The 23,524-nt window shown below is 46.4% G+C and overlaps 1 long non-coding RNA gene across 1 annotated transcript; it reads left to right on the top strand.

Annotated features, from left to right (window-relative positions):
* The first annotated feature begins 2,649 nt into the window (after nucleotides 1–2,649).
* On the top strand, nucleotides 2,650–20,303 carry LOC136619902 (uncharacterized). Its single transcript, XR_010791082.1, has 3 exons — nucleotides 2,650–2,741; nucleotides 19,325–19,548; nucleotides 20,272–20,303. It is a non-coding gene; the product is annotated as an uncharacterized lncRNA (long non-coding RNA).
* Nucleotides 20,304–23,524: the final 3,221 nt, after the last annotated feature.

A 23,524-nucleotide genomic window follows, 5' to 3' on the forward strand; every position in this document is an offset into this window, starting at 1 on the left:
GGAAGTGCAGAGCAGGTTACAGAGGATTAAAATCGATAAATCGCCGGGTCCAGATGGAATACACCCAAGGGTTCTAAGGGAAGTAAGTGATGTGATAGCTAGACCACTATTTCTTATATTTATGGACACTATCAAGACCGTGGTTCCAATTTACAAAAAGGGGTCCAAAAGAGAGCCTGGTAACTACAGGCCGGTAAGTCTCACTTGAATAACTGGAAAAAATATTCAAGGGGTTTCTGAGAGACTCCATCCTAGAATACCTCAAGGAGAACAACGGAATAACTTCTAACCTGCATGGGTTCATTAGGGATCGATCATGTCAGTCTAATCCGATCTGCTTCTACGATGAAGTAAATCTAAGCTTGACCTGGGAGAGTCTATTGATCTCGTATGTCTGGTTTTCTCTAAAGCATTTGACACTGTGCTGCATAATAGGCTGATATATAAAATGAGGCAACTCGGACTGGGCGAAAAAGTGTGTATCTGGGTAAGGAATTGTTCAAGAGATAGAAAGCAGAGGGTGGTAATAAATGGTTAATACTCTGATTGGGCCACCATCGCTAGTGGGGTGCCACAGGGCTCAGTACTAGGCCCCATTCTGTTCAATATATTTATCAACGATCTGATAGAGGGACTGCACAGTAAAATATCAATATTTGCAAATGATATAAAATTATCTAAGACAATTAATATAACGGAAGACAATGTGCGGCTACAAAAGGAACTAGATAAGCTGGGGGTTTGGGCAGAAAAATGGCAAATGAAGTTCAATGTGGATAAATGTAAGGTTATGCACATGGGCAGGAGAAACGGATGTCACCAATATACACTAAATGGGGTACTGCTAAGGAAAAGCAATATGGAAAAAGGCCTGGGGGTACTAGTGGATTGTAGATATAACTGAAGCAACCAATGCCAGTCAGCTGCTGCAAAAGCTAATAGAGTCTTGGGGTGCATTAAAAGAGGTGTAGGGTTGAAGGACGAGAACACTATTCTTCCCCTATATAAGGCACTTTGTCAGGCCCCATATGGAATACTGTGTACAGTTCTGGACACCGGTGCTCAGAAAAAATGTTGCAGTGCTTGAGGGGCTTCAAAAAATGGCAAAAAATAACAAATGGAATGAGAGGACTGGAATACCCAGAGAGACTATCAAGATTAGGACTTTTCACCCTGGAAAAAAGACAGCTAAGGGGCGATCAAATAACTATGTATAAATTTATTAGGGGACAATACAAGAATCTCTCCCATGAGCTGTTTATTCAAAGGACTGCGTCGGTAACAAGAGGGCATCCTCTACGTCTAGAGGAAAGCAGGTTTCATCACCAACACAGAAGGGGGTTCTTTACTGTAAGAGCAGTGAAACTGTGGAACTGTCTGCCTGAGGACATCGTGATGGCAAAATCCATGGAGGAGTTTAAGAGGGGACTAGACGTCTTTCTCGAGCGGAAGAATATTACAGGATATAGACATTAGATGACCAGCGGTTTTGTAGTTCCGGGTCTTATATTTAGGTGAGAACTATCAAAGGTTGATCCATGGATTATTCTGACTGGCACTACGGAGTCAGGGAGGAATTTTCCCCCAAATGGGCTAATTGGCTTCTGCCTCTTGGGGTTTTTGCCTTTGCCTGGATCAACTAGGGGTTGAAACAAGCTGAACTAGATGGACATGGTCTTCATTCAGCCTAGCATCCTATGTAGAAGGAGTTGTCAGAATTGAATGGAACTTTTGTGCGATTGTAATATTGATATAAGTAAGTGATTAGAATATCAGAGCAAAAGCATAATTTATTATGGAATCTGAACATTTGAAGGGAGGCTCTAGTACCCTGTTGTATCGCCTCTAGCCTGGATGCAAGATGTGATACGGGCGGGCATGTAGGCTTTAGTACTCTGTTGGTCCACCTCATGCTTGGATGCAAGATGTGATATTTTGTGGGCATACAGGCTCTAGTATCCTGTTGTACCACCTCTTGTTTGGATGCAAGATGTGATACGGGTGGGTATGGAGGCTATAGTATCCTGTTAGGCTGGCTCTAGCTTGGATGCAACATGTGATACGGGTGGGCATGGAGGCTCTAGTATCCTATTTGGCTGCCTTAAGCTTGGATACAAGATGTGATATGGGTAGGCATCGAGGCTCTAGTAACCTGTTGATCTACCTCTAGCTTGGATGCAAGATGTGATATGGGTGGACATGGAGACTCTAGTACCCTGTTGTACTATCTATAGCTTGGATGCAACATGTGATACGGGTGGGCATGGAGGCTCTAGTACCTTGCTGGGCCACCTCTAGCTTCAATACAATATGTGATACAGGAGGGCATGGAGGCTCTAGTACCCTATTGTACTGTTTCTAGCTTAGATGTAAGATGTGGAGGCATACAGATTCTGTATGGTATCTTTTGGCATATCGCTCCACATTTGCTGTATGACCAGTAGAGATTACGAGAGGAGAGAGAGTGTTGCCAGAAGCAGAATCTCACAAATAACTGAGACTGTGGATTAACTGGTTTACCCCGAGAGTCCTCCCTGTCACACAACCTTCTGAAAATGTAAAGTATTCTTCTAGAGTGACACTGTTGTTGTTGGATCTTTGTTGGACTTAAGTAAATGGGCATTACTGACTATCCCTGTTTTCCTCAGAAAGTTATCTTTGTGCATGGCCGACTTTATTTCCGTCCCAAGGTTCACCACAGAGGAAGGAACAGTGGCATCACGAGTAAGAAGAACTGTAAGGTAACCTTAGTTACTCTTTCCCTTTAACCTCAGTTAGGAGTGTTTTAGAAATGAATGTATGATACGTCTTTTTGCAATGTATACGGAGAATGTGAAATATATTTTTTTCTTGCGTCTCCCTGACTGCCCTAAGGGGATTTTCACACAGGATGGAATTTCCATATGGAAAATCTACAGCATTTACACTACAAGCCATGTAGATGAGATTTAAGAAACCTAAAAATGCACATGTAAACACAGCTTTAGGCCTCTGTCACACGGGCGTTTTTTCTCGCGATTTGCAGATCGCATAACGGATGCGCATCCGCAAATCGCGTGACCGGGGCGGACGATTCGCTGATTCAATGAAACCGCCCCGCACTGCCCGCTATCCTCTGCCACAGCTGTGCCACAGCTGTGGCATAGGAGAACGATGTTCGCCCATTGAATTCAATGGAGCTGACAATACAGCCAGCTCCATTGAAAGCAATGGGCTGCCGGCGAGCGCAGGATGAACTTTCGGGAAGGGCTTAAAAATATAAGCCCTTCCCTGAAAACCATCCTAAAATGTGTAAAAATAAAAAAAAAAGGATACTCACCTTTTCCCTGCAGCCGGAGTTCAGCCGCTTCCGGCCGGCAGTTCTCCTGAACTGCTCTGTGTAGTATTTAGCAGGAGGGGATTTAAAATCCCCGCCTGCTGAATGGGCTGCTTCTGATTGGTCACAGCCCTCACCAATCAGAGGCAGCTCTCACTCACCCATTCATGAATTCATGAATGGGTGAGTGAGTGTTGCCTCTGATTGGTCCCTGCGCTCAGCCTATCAGAGGCAGCACTCATATCAGAGAAAGACATTTGGCCTTTCCGTATCTGACATCATAGTTATATACGCAATGATAAGAGAACCTTCTTTAGGCCAAGAATGGTACCCTTCACAAAGCAGTATCTTTACAATGCTCAGGCATGGTATGTACCAGTAATTAACACTTCCATCCATGGGAGGAATAAGTCCATCATGCGACAGTCTGCATAGCCTGACTTTACATTCCCAGGAGTTTGAGTGGTCATCATCTACCATAAACCAGGGTTTTGCCGCAGTAAACGATATAAAAAGCGATGTGTGTGAGAGTTGCCTAAGCGTATGTTTCCACACATGGAAAATGGTGCAGATTGTCCACAGCAGACAATTCACCACAAGTTCCGTATCAAAACCACAATGGAAAAAAATTACCAAATCCACGCCGTTGATGCAGGTTTTTAATGCGTATCCGCAGCAGATTTCAGTCTTCCAATTCACGTAGAATTTTGGGTGGATTGTTCGATGCAAACAAGAGCTGTTTTCCACTACTTGGGAACATACCATAAGGTCAGTTTCACACGGGCGATAAAATGGCGCGATACAAGAGTTCATGAAAACACTGAAGTATGAAATCCATGCTTTTCAATTGTTTCGTTCACATTTGCAATATCTTCACACCATGCGAAGTTGCATGGTAAAAAAATTGCTGCATTTTGCTCTTTTTTATTGCCCATGTTTCCCTATGGAGCCTTCGTTTTATTGCATCGCACGCATGAACTTACAAGTGGCAGCGATGCTTTTGTGGAAAAAAGAATCGCTAATGCTCAGACATCTCATGAGCAAAACTGCAATCGCCCTTGTAAAACTAGCCTAAGGGGTATAGGGATGGGGGGACTAAGCTGAACTTTTGTACCCGCACCCATGAGCCTCTAGCTCCGCTCTAGGTCCAATCACTTTCGTCACAGGCCTCAACACGACCCCATTTACAATCATTAGGTGTGATGGCACATGCCCAAAGTCATCGTGTAGTCTTAGCCTTAAGCAGTCATATACAGTCACTTCTTGATGTCTGTTTGTTGGCAGGAGGAAAGCTGGGAAAGAGTAAGGATCTGTGCGACTATGCAAAGGGCCAAATAATGATTGCTAGATTACTCGGTCAGGGCATCTCCAAAATGGCAGGTCTTTTGGGGTGTCCCTGGTGTACAATGGATAGAACCCACCAAACGTTGGCCATTGAAGGGCAAACAGTGAACATGTAATGGGCAACCAGGGCTCATTGATGCACAAAGGCTAGCCCATCTGGTCTGATCCCACCAAAGAGCTAATGTAGTGCAAATTGTTGAGATAGTTAGGGTCCATTTACATGGGACTACTGTCGGGCAAACGATGCCTGACACTCGTCCCTGTGTGTCCGCACTCCCGTGCTGTCACACGGGAGCTACTAATGCTGGCTCGCTCACGGAGCAGCCAGCAGGGGGTGGGGCAGTGCAGAAGATTTCTCTCTTGTCGCTCCCCCGCCCCCCTCCATTGACATAACATAACAGACTTTCACTTTTTGCCTGACAGTCGTTACGTGTAAATGGACCTTTACTGTGAGCAGTAAGAAAAAGGTGTTGAACATACACAAAAAAAGCCACTACATTATTTCCCAATGGACTGTAATGCTGGATTTGCAGTTAGATGAAAATTAAAACAATATAGCATACATTTAGTTAAAAATTCTCTTTAATGAGATGATCAGTATGGAAGTGTGTTATGAAACTATCCAAGGCCTCCTGTGAAAAGTACTTCTCTGCCTCGCCTCAGAAGAACACCCTCTGCTCCAGTACATCAAATGGACTCATTCTTTAAAAGCCATGTTCCAGGTTCTACTGATACCGTACTATTCCTAGTGCAGCCCTGAGCCCAGAAAATCATATATATTAAACATTTGTGCTGCGCAAACCTAAGCATTCGATCCGTTTAGGATAGAACCTGAATACCTCGGGTGGTTTATCTTGGCTGAACCCACTAGAAGAGAAAAAAGGAAAAAGACGGAACAATAAGGAGAAGTCAAAAGAAGGAAATACAGGGAAAAAGAAGGAAACTTTTTTCTTTCATTCTTTTTCCTTCGTTTCTTCCTATTAACTAACTTTTCATTAACCTCTTATTACCACCCCATAGACTGTTTACGTCCCGCTTTAGTAGGCTTTAATTTCAAGGTCCATAAAAACACTCTGGCTCTGGGGATTAAAGCCACGTGGGCTGTGGATATAGCTAACTGACAACCTGGAGCGGTCATGGGGGGCCACGGGAAGCACCCCCTCACACGATCGCCATATCCTTCCCTGGACCTGACATCACCTTCTGTACAGAAAGGCTTGCACCCCGGGAAATTTAAAATGCCTCTGCTCCCCGCTAGATTGTGTAGCCGGGAGAAGAGAGATATCACCGCATACAGCGGCTTCCAGTCACATGATCGCTGGTATCATTTAAAGTAAAAGTAGAAGAGTGTGAGAACAGCACCCAGGCCAATGTTAGGGATAAAAAAAGATGATGCTTAATTGAAGGAGAAGGGCAATCACCCAGTGCACAGCGGACAGACCCTAAAGGCAAAAGGGAAAAGACCGCCACACACCCTCAGACCTTAGAAACCATAACTGTTGTCTATCGACATTCCCAAATGTCCTATGGACAAAATGTGGCTGTATCATGATGCTGTAATTGATCACGTGACGCCCATATGTATCATGACATGACTATTTACGTGCTCTAAGTACCAGCCCATTGACGTCCAGAATTGCTAGTATGGTATTTAAAGCTTGAAATAGGGAGTTACGGAAGGCCCTTTGTTTTGTGCACGGTTGTGCATAGAGATATAGGATTAGGGCCATAACGGATAGGTTTCTGAAAACAGGACTAACTGGGGTATCCATTTTGGGGTGCAAATCCTCATTTTCATGTGCACTATAGAAACAAATCCTGTCTTTAAAATGACATACATTTGCAAAAACATGAATTTTTTTTTTTCTTCTCTAAATTGCATGAATTCCTGAAAAGAAACTGTGGGGTCAAAATACTCCTGACAGCCCTCAGTGAATACATTAAAATATGTATTTTTTTAAAAGGGGTCATTGGTGGGGGTATCTATCATTCTGACACCCATGAGCCTTTGCAATCTTGGCTTGGTGCAGGAAAACAAAGTGTTCCTCAAAATGTTTATAATTAATGTTAAATTTGTTTGTCTACTAAATGGTTAAAAAATGGAAAACGAAAGATGGAAATATATATCTCATCAAAAATTTGTACAGTATGTTTGCCCATATTTGACATATTGCTGTTAAAAATGTGAAAAAAATGACATTTTTTTCAAAATCTTCCCAATTTTGGCACTTTTAATAACTGTGCACAAATTCTGTCTATTTTTCCACCTAAATGAAGCACAATATGTGGTGAAAAAAGAATGTCAGAATCACTTGGATATGAATGGTTATTCTAAGTGACAAATGTCAGATTTCCATAATTTGGCCGACATTAAGGCGCAAACAGGCTTGGTCACTAAGGCCACCTGTCCATTGCTAAGGCGGAAAATCACTAGCGATATTCCACCGCGGGGGAGGGGGAGGGAGCACTGACAGGTCTCTGAGATGAGTCTATCTAATAGATAGGTTCATCGCGGAGAATCGCGGCAATTGTAGCATGCCACTATTTAAATCCCGCGAGCGGAGAATCACTATGATTCATCACTCATTGACGCCAGCGCTGCGCTTTCCATAGGAACCCTAGGGAAAGCTTTAAAGAGCATGATCCGCGGGCGATAAACCACCCATGGATCATTGCCAGTGGACAGGCAGCCTAAGGGGTTTAATGCCTGTATCACATTGGAAATGGAATGTCCCATCATCTGGAGCCAACTATCATACGTCGTTTGAACTCCGATAATTTACTTCGCCATGAGCACGTTGGCCAGTGTTCAGTCTCACAAGATAATATCTCGCACCTCACAACTTATACAAGTGTGGGTGTTCCCAAGCTGTCATCTCAGATAACACCACTTCATAATCAATTTATATACGACCGTGTTTCTCCTAAAATAAGACCCTGTCTTATTTTCAGGGGATGTTTTATACTTACCTATCAGGCACCGCCCAGGTCCCTCCCGTTGGTCTCCACAGCTCCTTCAGGCTTCTGTGCAGTTCTCAGCCGCTGACAAAATATCGCTTGCTGGTAACGGGTTTTGAAAACCCCTGCTTACAGCCAGCAATTGCTCTAATTGGTTTTCGAGCACGTCAGCTCAGCCAATCACTCCAGTGCTCGATGAACCAATCACAACCAATCAATGCAATGGCTGTCATTGGTTCTTTGAACACCGCAGTGATTGGCTGAGCCACGGCACTCGAGAACCAATCAAAGCAATCACTTGCTCGAGGCAAGGTTTTCAAATCCTGTTACCAGCAAGCCTGTAGGAACTGTGGAGACCAGCGGGAGGGACCCGGATAGCGGGTAGTATATTTAGGGCTTATTTTTTTCGGTAGGGCTCATATTTCAAGCTTCTCCTCTGAAAATCAGGGTAGAGGTTATTTTAGGGATAGGTCTTATTTTCAAGGAAACATGGTACTATCCCATGACTTTCAGCATATCAGTGTAAAACACTAGAAAGCATCCCTGAGCTGCGACACATAAATATGACAAAAACATGGGAAACTTCAAAATCACATTCTGTGGCGTCTGCGTCTTCTAAGCGAGTCCTCTTCAGATTTTCGATGGACTGCTTTGCAGGTTTGGCTTCAGGTAAGTCTGAATACTGGATTTGCCTGTACGAAAATAAAACAGGTATATTATCAACACCACAATATTTTTATCTACTTTAGCCACAAAATGCAACAGAATCATTTTTGAACGTTTTTTAAAGGGGTTGTCCCGCGGCAGCAAGTGGGTCTATACACTTCTGTATGGCCATAATAATGCACTTTGTAATGTACATTGTGCATTAATTATGAGCCATACAGAAGTTATAAAAAGTTTTTCACTTACCTGCTCCGCTGCTGGCGTCCTCGTTTCCATGGAGCCCGCCTAATTTTCGCCGTCTAAAATTGTCTAATGGCCAAATTAGACGCGCTTGCGCAGTCCAGGTCTTCTGCTTTCTTCAATGGGGCTCCGTGTAGCTCCGCCCCGTCACGTGCCGATTCCAGCCAATCAGGAGGCTGGAATCGGCAATGGACCGCACAGAAGAGCTGCGGTCCACGGAGGAAGAGGATCCCGGCGGCCATCTTCAGCCGGTAAGTATAGAAGTCACCGGAGCGCGGGGATTAAGGTAAGCGCTGAGCGGTTTTTTTTTTAAGTCCCTGCATCGGGGTTGTCTCGCGCCGAACGGGGGGGGGGGGGGGGGGGTTGAAAAAAAAACCCGTTTCGGCGCGGGACAACCCCTTTAAGACCTAAAAGTCAGGAAGGTAAAGCTATAAGATTTTTGCAAATAGCAATGCCACAGGGTGAATGCCAGTGTGCCATACTCTCTTAGGTGCTGCTCTCAGTTTAACAGGAAATGATGTAACATGTCTATAAAATTAAATCTAGCACCATCCACTATATATACAAGGAATATATGTACAACCCCTTTAACTTGGCCTGACGATCACAACTTATCTCCTATCCACAGGACAGGGCATAACTTGCTGATCAATAGGAGTCTCGCCGCTGAGACGCTCACCGATCTCAAGAATCGGGGGCCCATGTCCCCCTCTGCCTTTCACTGCGGGGGTCGCTTCATGCCGTACAGTGACGTCAGAATGAATGGCCAAGCATAAACAGCCGCTGCTCCATTTATTTTAAAGCGCCTAAAGGAAATACCTGAGTACCTGCTAAGCTATCTCCCGCAGTGCCATTGAAAATGAATGGAGCGGCAGCATGCTAGTACAACCGTCACCTCATTCCATGTCCTCCTCACTGCGGTGGGTGTAGTAAACCCACAGTAAGGAGGACGGTGGACGCAGGACCCCCCATTGTTGGGATTGTTGGGGGGGGGGGGGTCTCAGAAGTGAGAGGCCCACCAATCAACAAGTCATCCCCTATCCTGTGGACTTTATGATTCTGGTCTTTAAAAAACAGTAGGTCTGGAATGTGAGCAATCATCTCACTCAGATCTCACCTTCTAGTTCTCAGGGTTTTTCTGAGCCCATTCCAGCAGGCTATGATACACATACATCATACATCCCAAGGGCAGATAACAACTGTTCATCTGTGAAATCAGAAGCATCAACCAGTAGAACTGCACCTTACTACAAATAGAAAAAGGAAATGTTTTACAGTTGAGTACATTTAAGTTTCTCTTAATTTCAGTCTATTAATATCAATAGGATGAAACTCTAGTCTCTGCACTTCAGGTGCCAACCTGCACCAAACCTTGTGGCTACTCACCAGAGCTCAGCCAGGAGGCCCAGGTAAGCTGTAGTGACCACGTCCAGCTGTTTACCTGATAGGTACCCATGTTGTAAGAAGTCACCAGCATTTGTGACTATTCCATGTAAAGCATACAGGTCACAAAGCCGCTTCAGAACGGCTTCAACGTCAGGCTGATCGGGGAGTCAATTCAGAGCCGAGATGAAAATCTTAACTGATAAGAAGTGTGAATGAGCCTAAAAGACACATAACCACATTGACTGGATGCACTCAATGAGAAACCTAATGTATTGTGTTCACCGTGTGTACATAACTCACTAAGGCCTCGGTCACACGACCGTTTTTGGTCCAATCTGCAGATCTACAGACCAAATGCATCCCAATGGGATCGGTCATATGTCCGCTTTTTATGCGGATGTGCGATCAATTATAGGACACAACGATTCGCAGAACGCGCCTATCTGCGTTCTGCGCATCGCTGTGTTCTATATATGCTCTCAATGGGGCCGGCTGCATCAGCGCCGACCCCATTGAGAACATATACTTAAAGATCGTTCTCCTCTGCCACAGCTGTTACAGCTGTGGCAAAGAAGAATGATATTCGCCCATTGAATTTAATGGAGCCGGTAATATAGCCGGCTCCATTGAAAGCAATGGGCTGCCAGCGAGTACGGGATGAATTTTCAGGAAGGGCTTAAAAATATAAGCCCTTCCCTGAAAACCATTCTAAAATGTGTAAAAATTTAAAAAAGGATACTCGCCTTTTCCCTGCAGCCGCAGTTCAGCTGCAGGGAAAAGGCGAGTATCAGCAGGATATTTGCACCTCAGAAAGAGGGGAGCAAATACACCGCCTCATACTATGATTCAATGTATGAAGGCAAATTAGCTATAACGCGTCTCTCGCTTTACAGATGACGGCCGATTGTCCACCTGGAGGTTAGAACCCTGATGGCTTTCTATACGCCTCCCCCCTCCCTTGCAGCCTAAACAGGCCTGGAAGGCTGAGGGGGAGAGGCTTGATTTTTGGTGCTGTAAGTGAAACATGCATGGAGAGAAGAAGGCTCCACCCCCTCCCTGCACACCATCCAGAGCCCCAGCTGCATCACGGTCTACCAGGCCTAGAAGCCATGGACTCAATCTGAGCCCCATCCGGAGGCAGCACCGCTGTTGGGTCGGGCAGCATCCGGAGCCCCGCCTATGACACGGCCTAAACAGGCCTAGGATTCAAGGGTTTGATTTGAGCCCACCCTGCCTGCCTGGAGGCAAGGCCAGTAGCACTCACAGCTGAGAGCAAGGGACAGGCCGGATACCTAGAGGATTCACGCAGGGAGGGGGGCAATTTTCACCCAAACACCATCAGTTGGCAGTCCTGCCCCCAGTTGCTGCCTACACCAGCCTACAGCCGGAGGTTCGAGTTAAGCTTAGGCTGGAGGCGGCTCCATCTTCAAGTAGCCGCATGGGCAGAGGGAGGTCCCTAGTTGAATCCTCTAGGGTTCTAGAGGCCAGGGGCTCGCTAGAGCGTAACCCGACTGGACTGAGAGGGGATGGTGAAGGATAGTGCAGGGATGAGGGGTAATTGCACCCCTTCCCTGCATACTAATGGGACCCCAGATATTGCCCCCTGCCCCGAAGGTACATCATCGCTGCACTGATGGGGGAGGGAAGAGCGTGCCAGCAACTACAGTCATCTGCGCAGTGGTGGATGGATCCAAGGGGGAAGGTGAGAAGGGGAAAAGAAGTGGAGGTACGATGGTGCAATATTCACCTACTCTCGTCTACTCATGTATCGTAATCCTCTTCCATTCAGATCCCTCAGCCACCAGCAGGATCACTGCTTCAGTGACATCGCATTGACAGGTCACTGGAATTGGGGGTAGGAGTCCGGAACATTCAGATGACCCCATTATTGCTGGCGGGAAGCAGAGTCATTAGTGATGCTCTGGTCCATTTTGTCTTCTTAGAGGAGTGGATAACAGTGTGTTTGGCAGCACTTTTTGACCCTTCTCCACTTGTTAGCCAATCCCCGATGCCTAGCTAGAAGAGAAGAAAAAAAAAAATTTAAAAAAAGAAGACCTGCAGAGCAAGAGGTCTGCCTCCTTCAGACACTAAGCTAAAACTGATTTAGCCAATGGATAATGGCAATCGCATAAAAGTAAACAAAAAGGGAAATAAACCACTCACCTCAATCCTCCATGATGTCCCACAATGTTGGGCACATGCGCAGAAGGCCGGAGAGCCTGGGAGAATTAAAATCTCCCTGCTCCCAGCTAGCATGAGTAGCAGAGAGCAAGGAGATGTCACTGAGCGCCGTGGTATGCAGTCCCTGGTCACATGATCACTGTTATCCATTAGATATCCATCATGTAAAGTAAAAAAAAAAAAAAGTTTGCTTCATCTCCCCTCAAGATCATATCCATGAGTGGAGATGAAATTATGTACCTAAGGCCCCCCGATTTATCCACGGACCTTACCGCAGCTTCTGCACATGCGCCTGTCGTCAAACTGTCGGACAGATGTATTAAAGCTGCAGATTGCTGCAGTAATTTAAAGTCTCCTTGCTCTTGGCTACTAAAGGTGACCAAGAACCTGCTGCAGTGACTGAGAGCCATGGTGAGTGATCCCTGATCACATTGGATAACGGCGATCACATAAAAGTTTAAAAAAGTTGAAGTTTAATTTTTCCTGAATGGTGAGGAGATGAAACGCTTTACCAGAGCCCTCCGCATTTGAACCCTGACGTGATAATCCTTCACGGACCTTTCCCGACTTCTGTGCATGCGCCTGCCAGCAGAATGACTGAAACATGCGCAGGAGCCAGCGAGGCTTAGGAAATTTAAAATTCCCGTGCTTCCGACTATCAAAGACAGACCATAGCCTGGAGCAGTGACCAGTGGCCTCATTGAGCGGTCCCCTGTCACATGATAAAAACTTAGCGATCTACCTTAGACTGGTCTCACACGACCAGATAGAAATTGCGGATTCTGTATGTCTTTGATCCGCGGCAATACGCAGATGAATCAAATGCATTGGCCGGTCGATACTATGTAAAACAGAACGGATATTTGCAACCTAGAACCCATTGTGCTCTATGGTCGTGGATATACCTGCAGCCCATTCGTAATTACATTGTGTACAGGCTGCAGGTACCTATGTGATCGCTAAGTGAGGGCCTGGGAAATATAAACAAAAAAAGGTGTACTGTGCATAAGTACTGTGTACTGTGAGTATGCCGTTATGTGCAGTATATTACGCGGCCGTACGCAGGGACACAGCTGGCCTCACAACCGGCATCCGCTGTGGGCCTCCACAAGCGGATTCCACATACGGCCGTGTGAGTCCGGCATTATTCAGATCGCTACCTGTAATGCATAATCTATAGAGATGAGCGAGCAGCAAAATGCTCGGGTGCTCGTTACTCGGGACGAAGTTATCGCGATGCTCGAGGGTTCGTTTCGAGTAACGAACCCCATTGAAGTCAATGGGCGACTCGAGCATTTTTGTATATCGCTGATGCTCGCTAAGGTTTCCATTTGTGAAAATCGGGGCAATTCAAGAAAGTGATGGGAACGACACAGCAACGGATAGGGCAGGCGAGGGGCTACATGTTGGGCTGCATCTCAAGTTCCCAGGTCCCACTATTAAGCCACAATAGCGGCAAGAGTGCCCCCCCCCAACAACTTTTACTTCTGAAAAGCCCTCATTAGCAATGCATACCTTAGCTAAGCACCACACTACCTCCAACAAAGCACAATCACTGCCTGCATGACACTTCTCCTGGGTTACATGCTGCCCAACCCCGCCCCCCTGCACGACCCAGTGTCCACAGCGCACACCAAATTGTCCCTGCGCAGCCTTCAGCTGCCCTCATGCCACGCCACACTCATGTCTATTTATAAGTGCGTCTGCCATGAGGAGGAACCGCAGGCACACACTGCAGAGGGTTGGCACGGCTAGGCAGCGACCCTCTTTAAAAGGGGCTGGGCGATAGCCCACAATGCTGTGCAGAAGCAATGAGAAATATAATCCTGTGCCACCGCCATCAGGAGCTGCACACGTGGGCATAGCAATGGGGAACCTATGTACCACACACTATTCATTCTGTCAAGGTGTCTGCATGCCCCAGTTAGACCGCGGTTTTTTATAAATAGTCACAGGCAGGTACAACTCCGCAATGGGAATTCCGTGTGCACCCACAGCATGGGTGGCTCCCTGGAACCCACCGGCTGTACATTAATGTATCCCATTGCAGTGCCCATCACAGCTGAGGTAACGTCCGATTAAATGCAGGTGGGCTTCGGCCCACACTGCATGCCCCAGTCAGACTGGGGTTCTTTAGAAGTGGACAGATGTAGTTACAACTCCGTGTGGACCGACAGCATGGGTGGGTGCCAGGAAGCCACCGGCGGTACATGAATATATCCCATTGCATTGCCCATCACAGCTGAGGTAATGTCATGTTTAATGCAAGTGGGCTTCGGCCCACACTGCATGCCCCAGTCAGACTGGGGCTCTTTAGAAGTGGACACATGTAGTTACAACTCTGTGTGGACCCACGGCATGGGTGGCTCCCTGGAACCCACCGTCGGTACATAAATATATCCCATTGCATTGCCCATCACAGCTGAGGTAATGTCATGTTTAATGCAAGTGGGCTTCGGCCCACACTGCATGCCCCAGTCAGACTGGGGTTCTTTAGAAGTGGACACATGTAGTTACAACTCCGTGTGGACCCACGGCATGGGTGGCTCCCTGGAACCCACCGGCGGTACATAAATATATCCCATTGCAGTGCCCAACACAGCTGATGTAACGTCAGCTGTAATGCAGGTGGGCAAAAAATTAATTGGATTACACTGTAGGCGAGGGCCCCCAAAAATTGGTGTACCAACAGTACTAATGTACCTCAGAAAAATTGCCCATGCCCAACCAAGAGGGCAGGTGAAACCCATTAATCGCTTTGGTTAATGTGGCTTAATTGGTAACTATGCCTGGAGGCAGCCCAGTTAAAATAAAAATTGGTTCAGGTGCAAGTTTCATCGCTTTAGTTAGCATTGAAACATATAAAAATTGTTTAGAAATATTATATGACTGAGCCTTGTGGGCCTAAGAAAAATTGCCTGTTCGGCGTGTTTATGTGAGGTTTCAGGAGGAGGAGCAGGAGGAGGAGGAGGAATATTATACACAGATTGATAAAGCAAAAATGTCCCCGTTTTTGATGGTGATAGAGAACGATGCTTCCATCTGCGGGTGCAGCCTACGTATTGCTTAGGTATCGCTGCTGTCCGCTGGTGAAGAAGAGAAGTCTGGGGAAATCCAGGCTTTGTTCATCTTGATGAGTGTAAGCCTGTCGGCACTGTCGGTTGACAGGCGGGTACGCTTATCCGTGATGATTCCCCAGCCGCACTAAACACCCTCTCTGACAAGACGCTAGCCGCAGGACAAGCAAGCACCTCTAGGGCATACAGCGCGAGTTCAGGCCACGTGTCCAGCTTCGACACCCAGTAGTTGTAGGGGGCAGAGGCGTCACCGAGGATGGTCGTGCGATTGGCTACATACTCCCTCACCATCCTTTTACAGTGCTCCCGCCAACTCAGCCTTGACTGGGGAGCGGTGACACAGTCTTGCTGGGGAGCCATAAAGCTGGCAAAGGCCTTGGAGAATGTTCCCCTGCCTGCGCTGTACATGCTGCCTGATCTCTGCGCCTCCCCTGCTACCTGGCCCTCGGAACTGCGCCTTCTGCCACTAGCGCTGTTGGATGGGAAGTTTACCATCAGTTTGTCCACCAGCGGCCTGTGGTATAGCATCATTCTGGAACCCCTTTCCTCTTCGGGAATGAGAGTGAAAAGGTTCTCCTTATACCGTGGGTCGAGTAGTGTGTACATCCAGTAATCCGTAGTGGCCAGAATGCGTGTAACGCGAGGGTCACGAGAAAGGCATCCTAACATGAAGTCAGCCATGTGTGCCAGGGTACCTGTACGCAACACATGGCTGTCCTCACTAGGAAGATCACTTTCTGGATCCTCCTCCTCCGGCCATACACGCTGAAAGGATGACAGACAAGCAGCATGTGTACCCTCAGCAGTGGCCCAAGCTGTCTCTTCCCCCTCCTTCTCATGCTCCTCCCCCTCCTCCTCCTCCTCAACACGCTGAGATATAGACATGAGGGTGCTCTGACTATCCAGCGACATACTGTCTTCCCACGCCTCAGTTTCCGAGTGCAAAGCGTCTGCCTTTATGCTTTGCAGGGAACTTCTCAAGAGGCATAGCAGAGGAATGGTGACGCTAATGATTGCAGCATCCCCGCTCACCATCTGGGTAGACTCCTCAAAGTTTCCAAGGACCTGGCAGATGTCTGCCAACCAGGCCCACTCTTCTGTAAAGAATTGAGCAGGCTGACTCCCACTACGCCGCCCATGTTGGAGTTGGTATTTCACTATAGCTCTACGCTGCTCATAGAGCCTGGCCAACATGTGGAGCATAGAGTTCCACCATGTGGGCACGTCGCACAGCAGTCAGTGCACTGGCAGATTAAACCGATGTTGCAGGGTCCGCAGGGTGGCAGCGTCTGTCTTGGAGTTGCGGAAATATGCGCTGACCCGGCGCACCTTTCCGAGCAGGTATGAGAAGTGTGGGTAGCTTTTCAGAAAGCGCTGAACCACCAAATTAAAGACATGGGCCAGGCATGGCACGTGCGTGAGGCTGCCGAGCTGCAGAGCCTCCACCAGGTTACGGCCGTTGCCACACATGACAGGAGGCTCAGCGGCGCAAGCCAGCGGTCGGTCTGCTCTGTCAGACCCTGCAGCAGTTCGTGGGCCGTGTGCCTCTTCTCTTCTAAGCTGAGTAGTTTCAGCACGGCCTGCTGACGCTTGCCCACCGCTGTGCTGCCACGCCGCGCAACACCGACTGCTGGCGACGTGCTGCTGCTGCTGACACATCTTGATTGCGAGACAGAGGTTGCGTTGGAGGAGGAGGAGGAGGAGGGTGGTTTAGTGGAGGAAGCATACACCGCCGCAGATACCAGCATGGAGCTGGGGCCCGCAATTCTGGGGGTGGGTAGGACGTGAGCGGTCCCAGGCTCTGACTCTGTCCCAGCCTCCACTAAATTCACCCAATGTGCCGTCAGGGAGATATAGTGGCCCTGCCCGCCTGTGCTTGTCCACGTGTCCGTTGTTAAGTGGACCTTGGCAGTAACCGCGTTGGTGAGGGCGCGTACAATGTTGCGGGAGACGTGGTCGTGCAGGGCTGGGACGGCACATCGGGAAAAGTAGTGGCAACTGGGAACCGAGTAGCGCGGGGCCGCCGCCGCCATCATGCTTTTGAAAGCCTCCGTTTCCACAAGCCTATACGGCAGCATCTCCAGGCTGATCACTTTGGCAATGTGCACGTTTAATGCTTGAGCGTGCGGGTGCGTGGCGGCGTACTTGCGCTTGCGCTCAAACAGTGGTGCTAGCGACGTCTGGACGCTGCGCTGAGAGACATTGCTGGATGGGGCCGAGGACAGCGGAGGTGAGGGTGTGGGTGCAGGCCAGGAGACGGTAGTGCCTGTGTCCTCAGAGGGGGGTTGGATCTCAGTGGCAGGTTGGGGCACAGGGGGAGAGGCAGTGGTGCAAACCGGAGGCGGTGAACGGCCTTCGTCCCACCTTGTGGGGTGCTTGGCCATCATATGCCTGCGCATGCTGGTGGTGGTGGCTCCCCAGCTGATCTTGGCGCGACAACGGTTGCACACCACTGTTCGTCGGTCGTCAGGCGTCTCTGTAAAAACTGCCAAACCGTAGAGCACCTTGAAATCTGCAGGGTGGCATGGCGCGAGGGGGCGCTTTGGGAAACAGTTGGTGGATTATTCGGTCTGGCCCTGCCTCTACCCCTGGCCACCGCACTGGCTCGGCCTGTGCCCACACCCTGACTTGGGCCTCCGCGTCCTCGCCCGCGTCCACGTCCTCTAGGCCTACCCCTACCCCTCAACATGGTGTATTACCAGTAGTGCAGAAACAGAACGCTGTAATTAAATGTGCCGCTTATTGGCCTGTGGTTGGAGGCTGACTTTGCTTACCGAACGCACAGCAGAGCCAGGAAATAATTTTGCGCAACCCTGCTGTAACACTTAGCTGGCTGCGTATGAATTAGGAGGACAACTACACCCAGCACAGACCCAGTACACTGAGGACAGTCACAGGCAGCCCAAATAGATTTTTTTCCCCAAATGTTTTTGGAAAGGCCCACTGCCTATATTCAATAAATATGTCTTCTGTCCCTGCGTCACCACTACTGGCCCTGGAGTATGTAAAATAACTGCAGACTGTTGCACTGTGGACTGGAATACAGCGGTGATTTAACAGCCAACACAGAGCCAGGAAATAATTTTGCGCAAGCCTGCTGTAACACTTAGCTGGCTGCGTATGAATTAGGAGGACAACTACACCCAGCACAGACCCAGTACACTGAGGACAGTCACAGGCCCACTGCCTATATTCAATAAATATATGTCTTCTGTCCCTGCCTCACCACCACTACTGGCCCTGGAGTATGTATAACTAACTACTGCAGGGCGCAATGCTCTGCACGGCCGATATAAAAAAAAAAAAAAAAAGTGCAACACTGCAAAAAACAGCCTCCACACTACTGCACACGGTTAGATGTGGCCCTAAGAAGGACCGTTGGGGTTCTTGAAGCCTAAAATACTCCTAACACTCTCCCTATAGCAGCTCCGGCACCAACAGCACTTTCCCTCCTCTATGTCAGAATAAATCTGTGCCGAGCCGCGGGAGGGGCCGTTTTTTATACTCGGGTGACACCTGATCTCGCCAGCCACTCACTGCAGGGGGGTGGTATAGGGCTTGAACGTCGCAGGGGGAAGTTGTAATGCCTTCCCTGTCTTTCTATTGGCCAGAAAAGCGCGCTAACGTCTCAGAGATGAAAGTGAAAGTAACTCGAACATCGCGTGGTACTCGTCACGAGTAACGAGCATCTCGAACTCGCTAATACTCGAACGAGTATCAAGCTCGGACGAGTACATTCGCTCATCTCTAGTAATCTACAAGAAGCCCCGAGAACGCTCGCCTTCCTGCAGTTACAGGAGCAGCTTGTTGTGCGCCTTCTCTGTGAGACCGCCGCACCTCAGCAAGCTTACGAAGCCTCACATAGCGCTACTTTTTACATTCTGTCCATGCCACTGAGGTCTAGAGATACCCCCCCAAAAGTGTCGGGGTTGCAGCAGGCATGGGAGGAGGCATACCTGGTTTTATTACCCCATGTGCCCATCCCAACTAGGCCTCTATAATTACCCCTGTTTTCCGACATACCACACAGTTATTAATCTGGAACAGTTGCTGTGATCTTGGTGACGGGGCGCTGCCGAATAATCCTAAAACTGCTTTGTTTTTAAATTGGTGTCTTTGTAATTCCAGGTATTTATGTTCTGTCTTTATTTTTCAGCTTTGCCCTCCTCCTATTCCTTACCTGACGCTCTCTGTAGAAAATGAAGGAACTAGAGAAGATTCTGAAAAAGGAGGAAGAAGTGAAAGAAGATGTTGATCTCCTCAGACTCCTCTATAGAGATAGAGCGCAAACCTCAGACTAAAATGGAAGATGAAGATGGTGTCAAATTTTACTTGACTCCGACCCTATCATGTTAGTTTATCAGAGACCCCGCCCAAGAGGTGAGGATGGAGTACTTCTACTTTAAGAAATTTGAATTTCTTTTCCATGTTAAAAGACATTTTTAACCTTTTAATGACTAGGCTGTTTTCGGATACGGCAACTGTTTAGGTTAACGTGGGCGATGAGTTCTTTTTACATACCGTTCTTGAGAATAAAGAGAATGCAGTGCTGGTTTAGTGCTGCGTCCCCATCTCTGTTTTTTTTTCTGCCAAAGTACTGTTTTGTACTTTGTCCTGTATACAGTCTTTGAATGAGGAGTGCGTCTGCAACACTAAGGATTGCATCTCTGCATGATTGAAAGGGTTACTGTCTGGTATGTCCCGTCCTGTCTGAAAATGTATCGTTTTGTGTTGTGAGTTTGGAAGTCATGTGACCATGCTTCATATTAATGTTTGCGGTTTGCAAGAGAGAGTCAGTGTTGGAGATTGCAAGAGGAGCTGGCAGGACCTAGTGTTATTTGAACCCCCATGGTCTGTGAATGGAACAATCATAGAATCAAAGAATGGTAGAGTTGGAAGGGACCTCCAGGGTCATCAAGTCCAACCCCATGCTCAGTGCAGGATTTACTGAATCATCCTAGACAGATATTTGTCCAGCCTTTGTTTGAACACTTCCATTGAAGAATATTTCACCACCTCCCGTGGTAACCTGTTCCACTCATTGATCACCCTCACTGTCAGAAAGTTTTTTCTAATATCTAATTTGTGTCTCCTCCCTTTCAGTTTCATCCCATTGCGTCTAGTGGAGAAGGCTGAGCCATGGCCTTGACGTTACCCTGGGACTCCTACTGTCAGGAGCTCTACAGAATGAGTGGATGAGAGGAGATCGCCATGCAGCGCTGAGTGCTGCCTTTGAGGGTGAGTGCTGGATAGAGAGTTGGAAGAGAGAGAAAAGGAGTTTGGACCAGGAGCGGAGTCACACAGATAACTGAGACTTTGGGCCCGATATTCATCCTGTGATTTCCTCCCTGTCGCACCATCAACTGTGTCTGCACCAGTGACTTGTTTTGGCCTATGTACCTGTTGAACTGCTCTGTTTGGATTTATAAGTAAAGTAACACTGCTGTCCATTCCCGACTTTGTTTCAAGCTACTGCCTGTGTGTTTGGACTGTTATTCCATCATCTGGATTCACCAAATAGAAAGGAATGGTGGCGTCACCCGTGACAATTATCTATAAGTTAAAACCACACTGCGGTTTTCTGTTACCTCCCCATAGTAGTAACGTGGACGGGTCCTGTGCTACCCTCACAGGGGAGGAGATGGTAGAACCACTTTGACAAGTGACAACTCTATCCCCACCATTTCCTTGGCTTTGGGCTCTCTCCTCGCACATTGCATCAGTACTCTCCAATAAGTAACCTGAGATGGATCTATGGAGGAATTAGCTTGCACTAAATAGACTGGAACTTAGCAAATTATGACAAGATAAATTCTATTCCCCCAGACTATTATATATGCAGTATATTCCTATCTGTGTCCATTTGCAGCTGTACATGTCCTTCTTTGTATTAATCACTTTGTATAATTTTGTATAGCATGCAAATATTGATATTTTACTGTGCAGCCCCTCTATCAGGTCGTTGATAAATATATTGAACAGAATGGGTCCTAATACTGAATCCTGTGGCACCCCACTAGCAATGGTGGCCCAATTAGAGTATGATCCATTTATTATCACCCTCTGCTTTCTATCTCAGAGCCAGTTCTTTACCCAACTACACACATTTTTGCCCAGTGTGAGCTGCTTCATTTTATATATCAGTCTTTTATTTAGCAAGGTGTCAAATGCTTTAGAAAGATGCAGATATATGTACAAGATCAATAGAGTCTCCCAGGTCCAGCCTAGAACTTACTTCATTGTAGAAGCTAATCAAATTGGTCTGACATGATCAACTCCTCATGAACCCATGATGATGAGGAGTTATTCTGTTGTTTTCCTTGAGGTGTTCCAGGATGGCATCTCTCAGAAACCCCTTGAATATTTTTCCAATTATTGAAGTGAGACTTACTGGCCTGTAGTTACCAGGCTACCTTCTTGACCCCTTTTTGTATATTGGAACCACATTGGCAATACGCCAATCCAGTGGTACAACCATGGTTTCAATAGTGTCCCCAAATATAAGAAATAGCGGTCTGTCTATCATGTTACTTAGTACCCTTAGAACCTTTGGGTGTATTCCATCTGGCCCTGCCGATTTGTCGATTTTAATCTTTTTTAACCATCTCTATTTTGTGGGAGGTTCATTTTATGCCCCTGCATCTCATGTGACATTTCTTTTTCCTTTGTTAATACACTTGAGAAAAACTATTTAATAGCTTTGCCTTTCCCTTCATCTTCTATGATTTCTCCTGCATTATTTGTTAAAGGGCCACTGCTTTCAGTGCAAATCCTTTTCCCATTCATATAATTGAAAAATAGTTTGGAGTTATTTTTGCTCTCTTTGGCAATCAGTCTTTCTGCCTCCTTCATTGCAGTTTTCATCTTTTCCTTACACAATTTGTTTTCTTCCTGTATGTTTTCTCACTGCCTTCTTGTTTTAATAATTTAAATGCTTTCTTTTTTCTGCTTATTTCCTCTCTTACAGTCTTGTCGCACCACATTGGTTTCCTTTTATTTGTATTTCTTTTATTTTTAAAGGGGATGAACTGCTCACATGAGGTATTTAGGATGTTTTTAAACTTCTCCCATTTGTTATCCGTACTATTATTTTTAAGGACAAAGTCCCAATTAATGTTACCGATAGTAGTTCTGAGCTGATCAAATTTTGCTTTACTAAAGTTTAGGTTTTTTGTCGCTCCATAATAAGGCTTCCTATTGAATGAAAACTGGAAATTAACTATATTGTGGTCACTATTTCCAAGGGGTCCTTTAACTTGCACCGCCGTGATTCTGTCTGGTTTGTTAGTTAATAATAAATCCAGAGTGTCCCTCCATCTAGCAGGCTCCCATACAAGTTGGGTAAGGTAGTTATGTTTAATTGTTCTCAAGAACTTATCACCCTTGTGAGATTCGCAGGTTTTGTCTTTCCATATCATATCTGGCTAATTAACCCCTTAATGACGGAGCCCCTTTTTCTTTTTCCATTTTTGTTTCCCCCCCCCTTCAAAAAAATCGTAACTCCTTTATTTATCCATCGACCGCTTGTTTTTTGCGGGACAAGTTGTATTTTTCAATGGTGATATTTAAAGTACCATATAATGTACTGGAAAACATTTAAAAAATTCTAAGTGGAGTAAAATGAAAAAAACCGACATTTCGCTTTTTTAAGTGTGTTTTGTTTCTTTGGTGCACAAACAGCAACGAAAGTGACATGATAACTTTATTCTATGGGTCGGTACGATTACTACGATATCAAACTTGTATTGTTTTTTTTTTTTTACTACTCTTTTTTTTTCAAAGACATTTAATTTTTTTCAGTTATTTTCTGCGGTCATTTTGTGCGCGCAATAACTTTTTTATTTTTCCGTCGACGTAGTTGAGCAAGGGCTCATTTTTTTGTGGGATGTTCTGTAGTTTCTGATAGTACCAATTTGGAATACATCTGACTTTTTGATCACTTTTTATTGCGTTTATTCTGGGATACAGAGTAACGAAAAAAGTGCATTTCTGACATTTTTTAATTTTATTTTTTGGACGATGTTCACCGTGCCGGAAAAATAATGTGCTACTTTGATAGTTTGGACTTTTACGGACGCGGCGATACCAAATACATATTTTTATTGTATGATTTAGATTTTTTAATAATATATATGGCAAAAGGGGGGTGATTTAAACTTTTACAACTTATTTTTTTTTTTTTAAATTAAAAAAAACCTTATTGATTTTTTTTTACATTACTTTAAAGTCCCCCTGGGAAGCTTTAACATGCAATGCTTTGATCGCTCCTGCAGTATGACGTAATGCTATAGCATTACGTCATACTTCTTTTTGACAGGCAGTCTATCAAGCCACCCCATGGGGATGGCTTGATAGG

This window comes from Eleutherodactylus coqui, chromosome 3 (genome assembly GCF_035609145.1).
Source record: "Eleutherodactylus coqui strain aEleCoq1 chromosome 3, aEleCoq1.hap1, whole genome shotgun sequence".
Lineage (NCBI taxonomy): Eukaryota > Metazoa > Chordata > Amphibia > Anura > Eleutherodactylidae > Eleutherodactylus > Eleutherodactylus coqui.